This window comes from Microtus ochrogaster, chromosome 1 (assembly GCF_000317375.1).
Source record: "Microtus ochrogaster isolate Prairie Vole_2 chromosome 1, MicOch1.0, whole genome shotgun sequence".
Classification (NCBI taxonomy): Eukaryota; Metazoa; Chordata; class Mammalia; order Rodentia; family Cricetidae; genus Microtus; species Microtus ochrogaster.
Window position 1 is genome coordinate 10,963,641 of NC_022009.1, and position 18,595 is coordinate 10,982,235.

At 45.3% G+C, this 18,595-nt stretch overlaps 1 protein-coding gene across 9 annotated transcripts in view; it reads left to right on the forward strand.

Annotated features, from left to right (window-relative positions):
* The window catches only part of Trim9 (tripartite motif containing 9), a 107,869-nt gene that overhangs the window by 38,498 nt on the left and 50,776 nt on the right, over positions 1–18,595 (forward strand). The window lies entirely within an intron of this gene.

Here is an 18,595-nt window from a genome sequence, read left to right on the forward strand (position 1 = left end):
TCCTGACAGGATCAAAGTCATTTCCAGTTTCCAGCCAAACCCAAGAGGCAGAACTGCTTTGGGGGCCTTTACCCTTTTATCTGGCCAGTTTATTTCTCCTGTTCTCATAACCCTGCCAAAGGCAGACCAAGGAAAAGAGAAGTAAGAATGGCAGCAAGAAAGAAGGGGAAAGAGAGTGCAAAGGAGATGAAGACAAGAGAGAGAGGATGAAGGAAAAGCAAAGAGACACAAAGAGAGAGAGAGATGGTAGATAACCATTTTAGAGACGGGGTTTTCTGTAGTTATCTGGGTGGGATAATAATTTTATGTCAGCAAAACTCCACAGTGACTTTTCCTCACATTCAACAGTTAAAGTCAACTTTGACCAACAAAAGCCTTGCTCAGCCTAGTGGTCATAGACAGAAACCAAAGTCAAGCATCCTTTCTCAGGGTACTGTGCTGGGAGTGGGGGACCTGATTCTGCTTGAGGCCCCACCGTGAGCTTGCGGTCAGGTACTAGCTAGCCTGAATTAGTCAGCTGAGAGCAGGAGGAGGGTTGGAGAAGCCATTTCCAAAGGGCTCATCACTCAAGTGGCTGGCAGGTTGGTGTGATCCAGCTCAATTCACAGTGAGAGCATCCATGGGGAAAAGAAGAAGAAAAGAAAAACAGATGGCGATGAAAGAAAGGGAGAAAAGGCAGAGGGGGGTGGGGTGGATGGAGGAGAAAGAGAAGAGGAGGAAAGGAGGAGGGAGGAGGGAGGGAGGGAGGGAGAGAGAGAGAGAGAGGATTTGTAACCAAGTTTAGAAGACACATAGGGTCATTTCTGTCACATCTCTTGTGTGGAACAGATTCAGATTCAAGGAGTGGAAGCACAGACCCTCCTGATGTTCTATTGGTCACATTATTGGAAGCAAAGGGTTAATACACGGTGTGAACATTAGAAGACACAGGCTTCCATTGGGCAGGTTTCCTGTGGTCTGTCAACTCAGATCTTATCAGTCTCCTGACGGAGACTTTTCACCCATGGTCTCTTCCAGCCAGACTCTCTTTTTTTATTATAAACAATAATTGAAATGTCTGTGTTAATAGTATATTAACATGATCACATGCTTGGTTTTAATAAATGGACAAGCAATGGGGATTGATCTTTCTAAGGGTGTTTCCAAGTTGTTCCAAGCATCTTAGCAGCACTGGGATAAACACGTGGGGGGACTGGGGAGGCAGGACTGCACTTAGGCAGGTACCCATGACTAGGAAACCCTCATTCTGCTCCAAGTCACTGCAAGCCCTGATGTGATCTTCTTGATCTGGGTAAATGAATATGAAAAGCCTATCATGGCATTTATACAAGCTGTATTCTTGGAAATGGTGTGATGCTATGTGGTGAGTATTAGTTTATAGGTTCTAGGTCCAACCGTCATTTGCTTTCAAATTCCTCAATCACTCAGACCAAACTGAAAAATCCTCAAGGCTTTCTGAAACAGTGGTGTGCTAACGTGGTAACAATCAACAAAGGACTCAACATTCAGGGTAAATAGATATCAGAATTGACTGTAAGACTGGCCTCGAGCCCTGGCCACAGGTGACCTGTGCTAAGAGGACATTATTCCAGACCATCCCTGAGCGAGTGCAATAGACACACAGAACAGTGTGTGCAGTTGCTAGCTGAGAAACCTAACAAGCTAGAGATGATAATGGTGCAAAGAACGAAAGCACCCAGACATCCCTGCACCATCTCTCCCTGTGGCCTTGCCCACTGCCCCTGCCTGGCTAGGCTGCTTACCCTCCTGCCTGTTCCTGCTGAGTTTCCTTCTCGAGTGTCAGCTCTGTCTGGGGCCTCTCTGAAACCCTATCCCCAGTCTATAGCCTTCTGCTTCCATGTGCTGCCCCCACAGCACCTTCTGCCCACACGGGGCATGACTCTCCTTCTCTGAGGCTTACATTAACACGCACCCCGTAACACTCTTCTGTGTTCGTTTGCCTGCCTGCCTCTCCTCTGGAATTTTGGCTTCTCAGGACCACAGCCTGGGTTGTGTTGGGCTCTGCAGTAATGAACCAATGTCTTTCACTGAGTCCATACTCCGTAAAGGATTTGATAAGTGAACAGACAGGCAGACAGATGGATACATATGAGTTTTCCTAACAGCACCCCTTCAGGAAGAAAGTATAAAAACCTCTCCTTCAGCATCCTGATACTGCACTGGGGAAAAGATCCATGGCTCCCTTCCTAGACTGTCAGAGTGACTATGCTCCTGTCTGCCAGACCTGTGAGGAGAATCCTCAGGACTGGCCTTTGCTCTCAGCACGGCCTGAACCTCATGAGCATGTAATATTCAAAAGGCAGATAGTGTTCAAAGATGCAAGGGTGTTGTCAGGAGGCTGCTTGTTCATTTTATGGCCTCCCAGACTCCTGAAATAATCACAAAGAAACTATATTATTTAAATCACTGCTTGGCCCATTAGTTCTAGTTTCTTATTTGCTAACTCTTACATCTTAATTTAATCCATCTCCATTAATCTGTGCATCACCCCAAGGTCATGGCCTACCAGCAAAATTTCAGCACGCCTGTCTTGAGCAGAGGCTCCATGGCTTCTCCTTGACTCCACCCTCTTTGTCCCAGCATTCAGTTTAGTTTTCTCCACCTAGTTAAGTTCTGCCCTGCTATAGGTCCAAAGCAGTTTCTTTATTCATTAATGATAACCACAGCATACAGAGGGGAATCCCACATCACAAGGGTTTCCCCCTAAGTTGCTAGACAATCGATCATCTAACCCCAAAGCCCCGTGCTGTAAAATGGTTGGCAAGTGTAATTTGATTCAGCTGTATTTTCAGTGTTTTAGCTTTAACAAGGGTGAGTAAAATTTAGGAAATGACATTTTGGAGCAAGATGTCAATCAGAGAGAAAAATAACACCTGTGGTTTCTGGGTGGGCGAGGATAACGTACAGATAGAAGGTATGCAAAGTAGATTTTTCAATTGGAAGAAATCTAATGCAAAAACACCACTCTTACCTCAAAGGGACTAAGAAGTAGTTTATTCTGGAGCCACATATAAAGTGGCCACAGCCCAGGAACAAAGACTTAGGTGACCCTAAATTCCCTTGTGGAAAGTGGAGGTTGTTTCATGGAGATTTTGTGGTGTTAGAACCAGAACAGCACAACCAAGACAGTTTAAAAAGACTTTGATGGAAACATGAAAGAAGCAGGTTACAGACAGGTAAATAGGCCCCGTCACCCTCTGATTGGAGGAGGACAGGGCTTTCTATGTTAAGACATTCCAACAGATTTTATCTTTTTTCAGGATGTTAGGCCGGACTCAGAGGTATGCAATAAAAGGCTCTTTAGTGGAGCTAAAGGTAGCCTAGGAAAAATTGTAGTTAGGCCCCAGACCTGTAGCATTTATTCCAAGTTGTCCACAGTCATTGGAGTTTTAATCCGTCAGCCTTTGTCAACACAACTACTTTCCAGGAACTCTCAATATATGTGTGTTTGTGTGTGTACATACATATATACATACACACATAAATATATTCAAAATAAATTATTCTTTTATTGTGAAATGGTATAGAAAATTATACTAAAATCATATACCTCCTAATTGAAATTTTATTTGATTTTTTCCCTTGCCAAACAAATATAAAAATATAAAATGATCCCCTAGTGTCTGGTACCTTTCTCGTGGTATTTTTCTTACCAGATACAGATGGCTATGCAAATGCATTTCTTAGATGAGGCCTTAAGTCACACCCCATGCTGTTTCTCTTCGGCCTTCCAGGCCAGACCTCTCAAGCTTGCCAGTTTTGGGTGTGTCATGAACATGGAAACAGAGGCAGTTGGGTAGCTTTTCGTGGGGCCCTTGGTGGGGTGGTGACTCGAAAATACTGTGGGACAATGGTCTGTACCCTGTCAATTGTATTTTAATAAAATGCTGATTGGTCAGTAGTCACAGGAAGTATAGGCAGGGCAATAAGAACAGGAGAATTCTGGGAAGACAAAGAGTCAGTCCACAGTTGTCACCCAGACACAGAGCAAGCAAGATGTGACTGCCTTGCCGAAAAAGGTAGCAAGCCACATGTCTAACACAGACAAGAATAATGGGCTAATATAAGATGTAGGAAAGAGTTAATAATAAGTCTACAATAATGTAGACCTCTGTATATTTCTGTGGGACCGGTGGGACAGAAACATCAGTCAACACAGAGCATCCATAGAAAGCGTATTGTCCCTTGCCTTTTGGGCAATCTTTCTTTTCATAGGATTACCGTTTTCACACCCAACACTGTACTGGGTGCTTAGCATGTATTCAAGTGCCATTGCAAACACCACATGTGTGTTGAGCTAACTCATCTCTAGGACTCAATGCTGTGGGCATTCTACTAGCCCAGTTTGCTAAGGAAGAAACCAAGGCACCAAGGGTTCACATGGCCAGACTTACACACATTGCATGGGAGAGTCAGGCTCCAACTCCAGTCAGCCTATGCCTACATGTGTCTTCCTTGACCCTAAAAGTAATTATTATTGACAGCCTCCCAGGTCTTCTATGAGGGTAAAAAGCTGAAAGGTTCTATTGCAAAACATAAGACTGAGACCATGTTCTAGGCTTTTAGCTTTTGAAGCTTCTCTCTCTCTCTCTCTCTCTCTCTCTCTCTCTCTCTTTCCTCCTCCTCCTCCTCCTCCCTACCTCTCTTTGTCATATGTACATGGTATGTGCGTGCAGATGCAGAGTGGGTATCATTCCATCTTTTTATTTTATTTATTTTATTGTATTTGAGAGAAAGAGAGAGAGGGCACATCTCTCACTCACCTGAAACTCATCGATAAGGCCAGGCAAGCTGGTCTGCCCAGCCCAGGGATCTGCAGGGCTCTACCTCTCTGGTGTTGTGACTAAGTGCAGGCTATCCCAGGTACTGGGAACCTAACTCAGACCCTCATGTCTGTCAGGCAATCATTTTACAGACTAAACAATCTTCTTGGTCCTCTCAACTATTTATTACACCTTATTTATTTATTTATTCATTTGTTGTGTGTGTGTGCGCGCGCGCATACACTTGTGCTTGGGAGAGGGGCCCGCATGCCACAGAAGGCCTACTGTGATCAGAGGACAATTTGCAGGATTTGATTCTCTCACCACTCTGTGGGGCCTGGCAATCAAACTCAGATCATCCGGAACCTTTACCCACTGAGCAATCTTGCCAGCCCTCTCTCTTTAAATGGAGCTTATATTCATTTTCAACCCATATGCAGTTGTTAGAAGTAGGACAGGAAAGCCCTTGGTGGACTTCTTAGTTTCTCATACTGGTAACATTTTGCTAAACAATAGCAAAGTCTCCCAGTATTGCTAAATATAGACACTGGTAAGTTCTACTGATTGTATTTAGATTCCCAGTTTTACTTGTATCCTTATCTGTGTATGTTGTTGGATATAATTTTTATCACCCCTATACGTTTGTGTAGTCACAGCAATCAAGGTATTAATTAGTCCAATGTGACAAGTATGCTTTCTGTTGCCCCATTCCCTAGCTCACTAACACCATACCCCTACCCCTGGCAGTCACTAAACACTTCCATTCCTAAAATCCCTTCCCAAAGCTGTGCTTTGCTGTTCTGACACTTGCCTTTGGCTCAGTAGGTAAGAGTGCTTCCTGTGCAAGCGTGAAAACCCGAGTTCAAATTGCTGGCACCATATTAAAAGTCAGGCATGGTGGTGTGTGCCTGTAACCCCAGCATAAAGGACACACAGATCCCTGGAGGTTGCTGACTAACTATCCTGGCCCAGTGAGCATCTAGTTCAGGAAGACACCCTGTCTCGAGGCAATAAGGTGGAGAACAGAGGAAGGTACCTCGTGTCCTCCTCTGGCCTGCTCACACATAATCAGTACGTGTATCCACATACTAGCAAGCATGCACCACACACATACAACACACACACAGCACACAAACACACATAGAACTCATACACACAACACATACCCAGCACATGCGTCCACATACTAATATGCATGCACCACATACGAACAGTACAATACAAGATGCACACACAACACACACACAATACACACACACATATCCCCTTTGCCATTTAAGTAAGGACATTTATTTAAATAAGCACACATCTAGCTACATTTGCTTTCTTTCTTCCACAAGGACATTGTGCTAGGTTCATTCGCACCTTCGTACAACCACATAATAGTTGGTTTGGTGGTGTTTATTTCAATGTGAACTCACAACGGTTTCCAGCAACTGCAGTTTTCATTCTAAGTGAGCAGAATTCTATTTGCAGCAATGACTTCAAGGCTTCGTGATTTCCCTAGCTCATATAGAAAGTGTAACCTCCCACATGCCCAATCTCATTTAGTTTTTCTGTATCTCAGCCTGGCAGATTTACCAGGGACACATTATATTTTTTACATAGCTTTATGGAGAGACAATTCATTTACCAAAAAAGGTCACCCATTTAGTAGGGTTTAGAATAGTCACTGCGTTGGACAGACATCACAGCCATCTAAACGAGGACCTTTTCAGTCTCCCTGGCAAGAAACCTAGTGTTCATCAGCAATCACTCTACTTTGCGCTCACCCCTGCCTCTGACAACTCATTTACTTTTTCATCCTGGACGTTTGATTTGCTTAGAACCATGGGACATGTGGCCTTCTGCAGCTGGCTTCTTCTGGTCATCAGGCTTTGAAGGCCCATCCACTTAGTCACGTAGATGGGACCCGCCTGCCTCTTTTCTCTCAACTGTAGTGTGTTCCATTCTCTGGATCCATTTGTCACTTGGTGGGCATTTGGCCTGTCTCCACAGCTTAGCCAGTATGAACACTTTTGTGTGGATATGTGTTTTCAGCTATCTTGGGCAAACCTAGGAATAGATTGCTAAGTCATTGTGTGGCTCCATCTCCCGGAGTGACCACCCCTCCACCGTCTGTAGCAGCTGCACCATTGTGCACACTCACCAGCAATGCTCAAACACTCTAATGTCATCATTTCACCAACCCTTGCTCCCATCTGCCTCCTTTACTGAGTTCATCCTAGTGGGGGGTGAAGTGGCATCTCAGTGAGTTTGGGGTTTTGATTATTTATATACACGATGTTCTTTGTCATCAAAGGAGACCTAATTTGCCTATTCTAGAATTAGATGGTTTTTACACCCCTTTAGAAAGCACATTGCATTGTTATTAATTCCTTGAGAATTCCATGCAATGTATTTTGATCATAGTGAATGTATATTAGCCTTCCCCCTACTCCTTCCAGATCCACCCCACCATTCTACCTTCCCCGACACCATGTCTTCTTCTATCTTTTTAAATAATAACCCCTCATGTCTATTTGTGCTACCTACATCCTCCTGGGTGTGGTACCATCTACTGGATCATTCCTCACCATCCTATCCTCTGTGTTGGGTAGGGTTCAACCAAAGAATTGAAATCACCAAAAGATAGGATAAAAAGAAGGCTGGAAGGATGGAGGGAGAGAGAGGGGGTGGAGGTTGATGAGCTTAGGAGGGTTTACTTTATGCCATCTTGAGAGGAACTGTTTACAGTCTCTCTAATGCCAGTGTCCCTACATGTGGTCCTGCTGTCCCCAGGGTAGGTGGCTGACTGCGATGCTGTGGAAAGGGTTACAGGCCCAAAATCTACCTTATCCTATAAGGCCGCTATACTTTCAGCCTGCTCCCGACAGCCATTGCTTGCCCACCTCTGTGTCAGAACTAATCCTGTCACTAATATATAAAAAACCTTCTGGAATCAACTTAGACCCACTGGCTTCCACCAACCCCGAAGCTAAAATTGCCAGCAGACAGCAAGCATCTTAGGCCTATAGAAGAGCTTCCCCATCTTGCTGCAATGGCCTCTCTGATATACTTACCAATGACTCTCATTGTTCTGCAAAACTATGAAACTACCTCCATGTAATGTGGAATTTGGGGTAACCTACACCTGTGTTCCTGAGCCATAAGCAAAAATGGCTCCTGAACAAACTATCTCTTGTTCCCATAAGGTGAAACCTGTGGGGTTTTGTTTGTTTTGCATTAACATTAACATTCCCCAGCGTTCTGGGCTGCAAACATGCCAGGCCTGATAACTGATCTTTTGGGGTCACTAACGCCACAGTGCTACCTCTGGATTCCAAGCCTGATTCTTTCCCCACTTCTCCCACCCTCTCCTCTCTATTCTTCCTGCAGCCCTGTCTTTCTCCTTTGGGCTTTCTTGACTCAAAATAATACTTTTTATCTACTTCCTCCTCCCCTTCCCCTTTGCTTCTTCACACTTCACTCCAATCAACGCTAAATACACAGCTGGAAGTGGGCAGAGGAGATTGTTCTAAATGGAAGACAACTGTGTTAGTTACAGTTCTTTTGCTGTGACCAGACACTGCAAAGAGAAGCAGTTTAAAGGAGGAGGAGTTCGTTCTGGCTTACAACGAGGAGCTCACGTCATCATGACAGGGAAGACACAGCAACAGGAACAGGAAGCAGTGGTGACAGCGCATCAGCAGTCAGGAAGCAGTGAGTGAACGGGAAGTGGGACCAGACTAAAACTTCAAGGCTGGCCCCAGTAACCTACTTCCTCTTACAAGACTCTGTCTTCTGAGGGTTCCACAACCTTCCCATCAACCAGGGCCTAAGATTCAGATGCCGGAGACATGGGGGACATTTCCTATTCCCACAACCACAGCAATCAAGAAGACACTTGTCAAAAACAGAAAGGAGAAACAAGCAAACACGATGTACTCCAGTGAAAGCATTCAGAGGAAGGAGGATGCTATATACGCAGATGAAATATATGCATTTCAGGGCCGCATTTAAGCATGGTATTGTGAGCGGTGTTAACTACCAGCTTGGATACTATGCTGTGTTTAGTTTTTCAGTGTGAGAGATTAAACATATGCTAGGCAAGTGTTCTATCATTGAATGATGTACACCTGTACCCTTAATGATTTATGCCTGTGATGGTGATTTGGTGGGGGTGGGGCCGGGGGGAGATGCATGACTACACACACACACACACACACACACACGGATCAGAGAGAAGTCAAGGTTAAAAGCAGCAGATAAGAAGGCCAGCCCTATGTCCAGGGCTCATGCAGAAAAGAGGGACCAGGTCTGAAGTAGAAGTAGCCAGCAGCAGATCTACAACAAAGCAGGTCATGTTCAGCATTCTGGGAAGGGTCATGGCGTGGGGACTTCAGGTCGGCCACCATTGCTGGTAGAACCAGGTTGTCAGTGGTCTCTGAGGGATATTTCAAAGAGGAAGAAGCCCAGAGGAGGAAAAAAAAAGATTTCATCCTACAAAACCACGTCAGGTTTGCTTTTTATCCAACAGTGACAATAGAGCAAGTTTAAGGCCTCTTTTTCTCACAAGCATTGTTCCCACCCTGTCAGTATTATCAAGAGTTCTTTGAACTGCAGAGTCTCATTGGACAATCAAAAATGAAAGATTTAAAAGAGAAACCATTGGCTTTGATAAAAATTTCATGTGAATCAATTTCCGTGAAAGGATAATGGGTTTCTGACAGAGGAGTAGGGATGGCCTCAAGGGATGAGCTGAGGGACAAGGGCAAGATGCCGGTGGAGGGGCCAGAACTTACGGCTCGTGGCAGCCATTATCTTCTCCTGAGTAGGCGCAGTATAGGTGCTGAGGGACCTGCTCACCGTGCCTTCGAAGCGGTGCTCTTAGCATGTGTGCCGTCATGCTGGGGCTGATGCGGCCTCTCTCTGCCATCCGCAGAGGTGCGAGAAGCAGTCTCAGGACCTGAGGCTGTGCGTGATTCCTGTGATTCCTTCTCCAGTCTGTGCCGGCTGGGTCAGCGGGGAAGGCCACCGTTCAGAAGAAACCCCTGGGCTCAGCGCTCTCAGGGAATCCAGCTGGTGAATTCTAGCACACCAGAGGGAGAGCTTTTCATAACACTTATCATCATTTTTAGATTTTTAATGTAATTAATACATTTGAGATGATTTGTTATAATTTTAAAGTGATATTGTAAAGTAACAGGGGTTGCTAAGATAGGGAAATGGAGGTGAATGCACCATAGTAACTCATAACCTTAACGGAGCAGCAGATAATTAGAAATTCCTGCCTCCTGGTTGCCTTCAGAAGAGCTCATCTTTTCAAGGAAATATGAGGAAAGGCAGGCGGTGGGTAGCGTGTTATTACATCAAGCCCCTTCTCTCTGTCTCGGTCTGAACCACCACTGCCATGCTGGAGAGCCCCAGATAGTCATCCAGGTCCCAGGAGGGAGGCTCCGGAACTGCTGCACACTGGGCTTCTTTCCCTGTGTGATGCTAGCAGGAGGTCCAGCCATCACCCTGCACTGCCTGCCCCAGCTTGTACACCCTGTCCCAGGCTCTTCTTTGGAAATCATCACAGCTATTTAGTTGCTTACGAGATCAATCAGATCCCATGGCAAGATGCATTTCTGTGGGAGTCAAACCTTAGCGCCTACCTCCCTGGGAGAAAACTGTTGCCATGGAAACCATTCCTATTTCACCAGGATGGAGCTGCATGGAAAGAGGTTGATAGAGATATTGAGCAGAAGGGTGAAAAAAAGTCAGACTCGGTTAAATCCGTTTTCCTGGGTAATACTGATGACCCCTCTTAGTGTTGTTATAGGTGGGAATCAGCCTGTAAATACTGGATCCACGCAAAGCTATCAGTCCTGGTGAGGCAGACACAATCTAAGATACCCCAAAGTTTATCAGCCATTAGAATACGATTGTGTTTTAGCTGGGCAGTGGTGGTGCATTGTAAACCGCCTCGGCGGGTTAGTTAGTCTAGGGGTTGTAACCCGCCTGGCTGGTCAGTTATTCCAGGGTCCCGGAGAGGCGCTCTCTGAAAGACATGGGCGGGAGGCAGGAAGAAGGCCAAGCAGGGTTCTTGTCAAAGCCTCCGTTTATTAGAGTCATGGTTACAGCTTATATAGGATGAGAAATTTGGGGGGCAGGGGCATGGGCAGGAAGGAATCTTGCAGTGGTGGTTCCAGCCAGTCGCGAGGTCCTTGGCCAGGAGGTTACTATACGTCAGGTCACGATTCCTCGGTCAGGAAGTCGCAAGTTGACACTCCTAGTTCTCTAGATAATTGGAGTGTGGGGCGGGTTCCGCTAACAGATAGCTCTCTATTAGCAGATAATTGGGTGTGGCATAGGCTCTGCCAATTTTGGAGGGAAATGGCTCCTGACAGTGCATGCTTTTAATCCCAGCACTTGGGGGGGGGGCGGAGGCGTGCAAGGCCAGCCTGGTCTACGGAGGGAATTCCAGGACAGCCAGGGCTCTTAAGCAGAGAAATCCTGTCTCAAAAAACAAGAACAACAACAACAAAACGGTTTTATTTTAATTTGCCTGTGAAACGGTGGTAACAGGGAATATTGAGTTAAGGACACTGGGCTTTCTTCGTATTGGAGCTTTATAGATGTAATATGGAGATTATTAGGGCTGTCTGTGGATTCTGTCATTGATAGGAAAGGAACAAATGTCCCAAACTCACAGTCAAAGAAAGGAATGAATGAACCACATGTGCCCACACGCTCTCCTTACCCTAGTTGGGGGTGTGACTTGGCCAGAAGGGACCCCTGCGGGTCACAGGCTTTATCATGTTTGTACCACTCTGAAAAGTAGAGGGCTCTTCAGGGTTGGTGAAGCTGTGGGCAGAGATGGTAAGTTACGGCGCTCCTCACTCTGGGGTCTGGACTCTCCTGCTGCCTGAAGAACTGCCTCTGCCTTGCTTATGTTTGTCTTTGGTGTGATAAACACCACTGAAGGAAGGGAGGGTCTGTGTGACTTGCAGATCCAGGGGATCCAGTCCAGATGGCAGGAAACACATGCAGGCAGGAGCAAGAGGTGGGTGGGCACATTGTGTCTGCAGACAGGAAGCAGATAAAGATGAGTGCTGGCCCCCACTTATATTCAACCATGGAGCTCAGTCTATCATGGGACCGCCCATATTTAGTATAACCTTCCTGAGCTAATTTAAGCTGAATAATCTCTCAAAGTCATACCCAGAGATTTGCATTCACGGTGATCTGAAATCCTATCAAGGTGACAGTCAAGATTAAGGATCACAGCCATTTTTCCAAAAAGGGATGTGTAAAATGACTTGTTTGTGGGAGAGACTCAGCCTGGCAGACAGAGCATTGCCATGTGACTAGGTTTTGAACATTTCTGTGTCTCCATTGCAGAGAAAAGCCGGCTTGGTGTGGGGAAGTGCAACCCAGAAATTGGAGCATCCCCTTGGTTCTCAGTGAGGTTATCTAAGGGGAGGATGCCTCTCTCAGAACACAGTCCCAGAAAATAGGAACCAGAGGGAAAGACGGGAGCTTTAAAAGGACAGAGCTAGAAGGGTGAACTTGTAGGGCCAAGGTGGCCACGTCAGGAGAGAGCAAGGGGCCTGATACTTCCATCTGTCCACTTTTTTGGAGATTTTTACTGGTGTAGCTATGACAACCGAGCCTACCCAGGGTGATGGGCCAACCAGGAAGGAAACACAATTAATCACATTCCATTTCTTTTGGTTTTGACTTTTCTCTCAGTCGCAGGATGGCCTCAACTTCAGGATGAGCACTTGAGACAGGAGAGCGCTAGCTGGGTTTACTTTTATCTTGGTTAGCCTTGAACCAGGAAAGTAATACTGTGTTTACCATCATCAGTGGACCCTTTAGCTCTGTGGCTAGTCGAGGGCCCCCACCTTCTCTTCTGCTTCTTTTTTAACTCAGCAGTGACAAGCAGTTTGAGGACTGATGAAACCTGAGCATTTGGAAGCTTTGGGTATCTCTTTGAGAACCTGCCTCTTTCCCCAGTGCCCTAATTCTTTGCCTACCCCCAATAAAAGAGCCTGAGAGCTGGCAATGCCCGCATGGAGGGCAGCCATGTTCTCCACATGGACGGCTCGGTCCTTGTTGGCTCTCTGCTTTTGTGATACTGTACTGAACAGAACCAGCTTGCGGAGGAAATGGTTTATTTGTCTACTTCCACGTCACAATCCGTCACTGAGGGAAGTCCAAGCACAATGTCCTAAAGCAGAAACCAAGGAGGAATGTTGCTTGCTGCCTTGCTCTCAGGCTCACAATCAACCAGCCTCTCATTAAGCCAGGCCCACTGCACTGGGATGTTCCCATCTGCAGTGTGCTGAGCTCTCCTCAGCAACCCTGAATCAAGACAGTTCTGCACAGGCATGGCCACAGACCAGTCTGATCCGAGCAATCCCCTAACCGAGAGTCCCTCAGACAACTCTGGGTCGTGACAAGTTGGCATGCTCCCCATCCCCTGTTCTGAAGAAATGGAGGGGTCTTTCTGTTGGCTCATTATTAGTGACTTGAGGGTTTTGTGAATATCTATTAAAATTCAGAGATCAAACCGGAAAACCTAAGTTACCCAAATAACCCAACTACTCAGTTCAGTGACATTTCCGAAGCATGTGTCATGTGTTTTTATCCTGTGTATGTTTGTCTGTAAGAGGAGAACGTTTTCTTAGGTGTCCATTGACTGCTTACTGGAAGTGTTCACAAGCATGAATCCATCCACAACATGATGGGATTCTGTGGACCAGAGACTTAGAATACGACCTACTAAAACAAGTAGGCCTTGACGTCAGTTCCTCTCCAACAGTCACTGCCTCTTCCAAGGCAGAGCTCCGGCCTTCTGGGCCACAAAGCCCCCTCAACAGCAGTGGCAGTGGAGGAAAGAGCTTGTTTAACAAGTGCTTAGGCAGTTCTCTGAATGCCAGGACTTCTTCCAAATGCTCTGCAAATACCGTGGATGAGAATTTTCCCCTTAGCAGGAAAATCTCATTAAGGAAGCCTGGAGAGAAGCGTGTTTCTTGCCCCAACTAAATATTAAATATCACACTGGCAATATCTATGTGTAAATTTGAGAACTGAGATTCCATTTTCTTTTCTTTTCTTTTCTTTTAAGTTAAACAACCTCTTTTTTATTTTACATACCAATCCCAGTTCCCTCTTCCAGCAGCTCCGAGGATGCATAGAGCATCTCAGTGTCTGCTACTCTTAGAAATGTATCCATGATCACACAACTAGCAAAAGGCTAGAGTTCAAACTCTGGTCCATCTGACTTTAAAGTCTGTCTTTTTAACTCTGGTGTTATAATGGTCTCTGGTGCCCTATCTATCTGATTCGGTTGCTGCTATCCGATAGAATAACAACTTTCTGATATATTTTTATGGTTTAAAAATGAGTAAAAGTTGGCACAGATTTGAACTGTGATAGAAAGGGAAGAAAGCAAGATTATGCGTTCACTAGCTATTGCTGTGTGTTTATGTGCGCAGACTGGGTGATAAAGATAGGAGATTCTGTGTCAGCGTATACCAGGTTGAAAGCCTTCCCTCTATCTACACCATACACAAGTCAGAGTCAGATTAAACATGGTGAGTTTTTGTAATGTATGAGAAATGTGAGGGCTTTGGAAACTAGTATCCCTTTGTAGGGGTCTCTCATATTTTTTTCAGAAGGGAAGCTCATCACCCAAGGATGCAGGATCTTCCTGAGTCACAGCCAGGGTTAGCAACTGCCACCAATAAACAAAGCCAGAAGCTAGATAAGATGCGATAGAATCTCAGTAGGCAATCTGCCCTTGCAACAGACAAAACAGCCTAGCAAGAATAAAACCCAACTTCCCTTTGTACCAGGGTGACTGCAGGATGGTGTTAAGGGGAGACTGTGGGGATAGAGAGGGGTGAGCAGGAGATTAATATAATCAAGGAAGCAAAAGATTGTAAAATGGGGTTAGGAGACACTTCGTCTACATGAAACCCATCTAAGTTTGCTTACTAACTCTTATGAAAGTCAGCCCCTCTCCTGCCACAAAAACTGGGGGACAGGGCTCTATGTCCAGGTGTTGGATAACAATAAACTTTCCTGTGACATTGGGTTTCCTCGAGCAAGTACTTTAAGTGGGGGGAGGGGTGCATCAGGATATGGTGCGACTCTTTTAGTCCAAGTCCTCCAGACCAAGGCTAAGGCCTAATGGAAAACGGGTTCCAGAGAGTCTTAGTAGAGCTGGGGCAAGAAAAAAATCTTTGCAATGAAGATGGGTATGATTCAGTGTTGATTGTGAACTGGACAGAATCTGCAATTACCTAGTAGACCAGCCTCAGGACTACCCTAGAGGAATCTTAATCTTAATCAGGTTAATCATAGTGAGAAGAACCAACCTAAGAGTGGCCTGCACAGTGTCCCTGGGTTTGGTCCTAGACTGTATAAAAAGGAGAACATGGGTGAGAAAGAAGGCTTAGTGGGTAAAGGTACTCACTTTGCAAGCCTGGCAACCCAAGTTCAAGCCCCAGAGTCCACAGAAAGAAGGACAGTGAGAAAAGACTCCACAAAATTGTCCTGTCACCTCCATATGTACCACTGTGGCACACGTGCCTATATGTGCAAATGTACATGCACACACACACACACACACACGAATGCACTCATAACTATAAATAAATATATGTGTATATATGCATTAATTTAAAGAGAAAGCTAGCCGAGTAGAGGTAGTTATTGCTCTCTACGTCCTTATTTTGGATGCAGTGTGACCAGCTGCTTCAAACTCTTGCCACCTTGACCGCCCCACCACGATGGACTGTACCTTCAAACTGAGAGCCAAAATAAACCGTTTCTCCTTTAAGAGGTCACTTGTGTTAGGGGTTTTTGTTTGTTTGTTTGTTTGTCTTTTAATCACAGAAACGAGAAAAGTAGCTAAGACAATGGGAGAAGTTTGTATATGACTGTGTCAGATTAAAAGTCCTCCCTGAATGTGCACACAGCTCAGAATCAGATTCACAATAAACATGGTAAGGCTTGTTGGCTTTGTGTCCCAGCCCCATGACCTCCATGACAGCAGCTTCACCCAAAGCCTGGAGCCTCCCAACCTCTCTGATGGGCTATCACACTTATGCACACTCACACACTAACATCCCATATAGGCAAGCAACGAAGGAAGGAAGAGGAAGGGCTCTTTTTCTCTACTTCAGACTCAAACAATGTGTCTTCTTCCAGGGAGAGCTTGTTTATTCCAAGCATGCCCTGAGCCAAGAAATCTATCAGATGCCTGTAGTTGCCTCTATGTAACACTCCCCTTCTCTTTCAGAAACTGTCAGGAAACCCAAGCGCCTCAACTTAGACATCATAAACAGCCCTTAGAAACTGTACCTTTCTCCCTCCAAGGATGCCCAGAGGAGAATGCAAACCGTGGATTTGCACCCTCGGTGCACAAGCAGAAAATTCTCAGCCCTGCTCTGTGGGTCCTAAATACAGAGCACCTTTGCCAGCAGAGGCTTGAATTCAAATGTTTTAAACAAACCAGATCAATAAGTAATAATGTTTAATCAAGCATGGCTTATAAACGTGCTCAGGAGGTAATTCTACAAAAAGCAACAAATATAAATCCTTACAATACAGCACTTGCTGCTGATAAATAGCTACCTTGTGGTTTTCTCTGTCTGCGGCCGAATTCTGCAAGTGGACAAAGCTTAGGGGAAAGGCTTACAGATCTCTATCCTACAAAATAGCTGTTTATCAAATACCAAACAATTGTCAGCCAGTTGGCGGGCACCAGCCTCCAACACAGACACAAAGAGACTGAGTCTGGAGGAAATTGATTTTTGCTGCTCACTTCTTGCTCTGACATATAAGATCCTGAATGAAGACTGAACTCTTTGTCTATGACCAAATAACATTTTAAAAGGGTGTGTGTGTGTGTGTGTGTGTGTGTGTGTGTGTGTGTGTAGTGTGTGTAGAGGTATTTTGTGCATGTGTGTGCTGTGTGGGTGCATTGTGCAGGTGGGTGTGCCCACATAAAAGCATACAGAGGCCAGACACTGGTGCTGACTGACTTCCTCAATCGCTTCCCAGTCTCTTACTGAACCTAGAGTTCATCAGTTAAGTGAAGCTAGCTGGCCAGGAAGCCCCAGGAATGCACTTATCTCTGGCTCCTTGTACTGGGGTTACAGGCACGTGCCACTGATTCTGACTTTTTCTGTAGGTGTTGAGTGTGTGCTTGGGCAGCAAGGACCTTTGCCCACGGAGTTGTTGCCAGAATTCACCAAAGCTTTTTCTAAGCATACATTGCACAGACATGATCAATTTTGAGGGTGGAATGTGAGAAATCAGGTGGTTTCATGTGTGTGTAGCCAGGTGAATTTGACTCCTGCTCCCAAATCTCTAAGAATGTTTACTACAGAGAGGGAAATCTTTGTAGCCCAGTAGACTTTCATTCATTTGGGAAAAATGGGGAAGCACGAGTTGTAAGAATAACTGTGAAAACCAGACTCCCCCTTTAGAACAGTCTCTCATTTTACTACTGTAAGAATAACTGTGAAAACCAGACTCCCCCTTTAGAACAGTCTCTTATTTTACTGCTGTGGTCTCCAGTGAGAGCCCTTTCTCCTTTCATTTTCTGAGATCCTGGAAACAGTTCTTACATTTTTGTTTGTGAGCCTAGTCTTTAATGGTTGGGCCATCTCTCTAGCCCCTGAAAACAGTTCTTAAGGATAAAATTTACCCCCAAGTGATGGCATCACTAAGACACAGTAATAAAGAGATGAATGGTCCTTTTGTAACATAAGGTCACTATGCACCTTCTCTCGGTCGTTTCTGGGGCTGAAATACACAGCAAACTACAAGTTAACAAAGGTGTTTTCCAGCAGATATTATTGCGGAATCCACCCATTAAATCCCTCATCATTGGGTGTTTTAGGTGCCTAGAAATGAAGAAAGCAAGCATGAGTTAAAACCATCCAACATTTAAAAAGGAAACACCGCATTAAAGGGCCCTGGCCTTCGAATACAGTATCTCATGCAATGTCCACACCATCCAAGAGTAAGTAAAATTCTCATTTTATGCGTAAACAGTCGGTAGTTGGCAGCACCGATGAGATGGGATAGCTCCCTTAAGCACTGCCCTGCATTCGTTCAGAGCCCAATGACAAAATATTATTCCAATGCTTGTTTTTCCTGTTGGGGTAATTCAAACACAGGTAACTTTCTCAGGGTCACATAGTAAAGAGCAGGGCCAGAGTTTAACCCCTCAAATTCTGCTCTCTTTCTTTCCACCCCCTATGCTGTTCCTACCCGGCATTTGGCCTGCATATTTTAAAAAGGAATGCAGTGCCCCCTGCATATTTATTAAGACAAATATAAGAGAAAAAATCACAGGACGGGGAAAATTTTGAGGTTTTTGCCTTTTGATTGAAAGGATAAGAAAGGTATTGTGCTGGTTGAGGAGAAGAATGGGTTTTGGACTCTCAAGAAAGCACAGGAAAGAGGAGCAATGAGGAAGGTCTGCCATTGCCTGAGGAACAGTGGGTTTGCTCAGTCTGCTAGGACAAGGAATCTTGTATCCCATATATTGCTAAGGGCTTCAAGGGATGGAAACCCTAGCAGAGGGCTTACGTAGCAGTTCGTTCTTCCCAACAGGAAGACTGACTCTGAACCTGGTGTCCTTTCCCCTCCATCCTGACTGTAGTGACCTCCTCTCTAGAAGATACTGATCTGCTTCAAAGGCAGAAACCAAAGAGGGGAAACTACCCAGGCCACACTGGTCCCACATCAGCTTTCTTAGACCTTTCCTTCGCTGGTAGACCCTCACCTAGGTCCCACTGATGAGCAGTTTCTTAGAC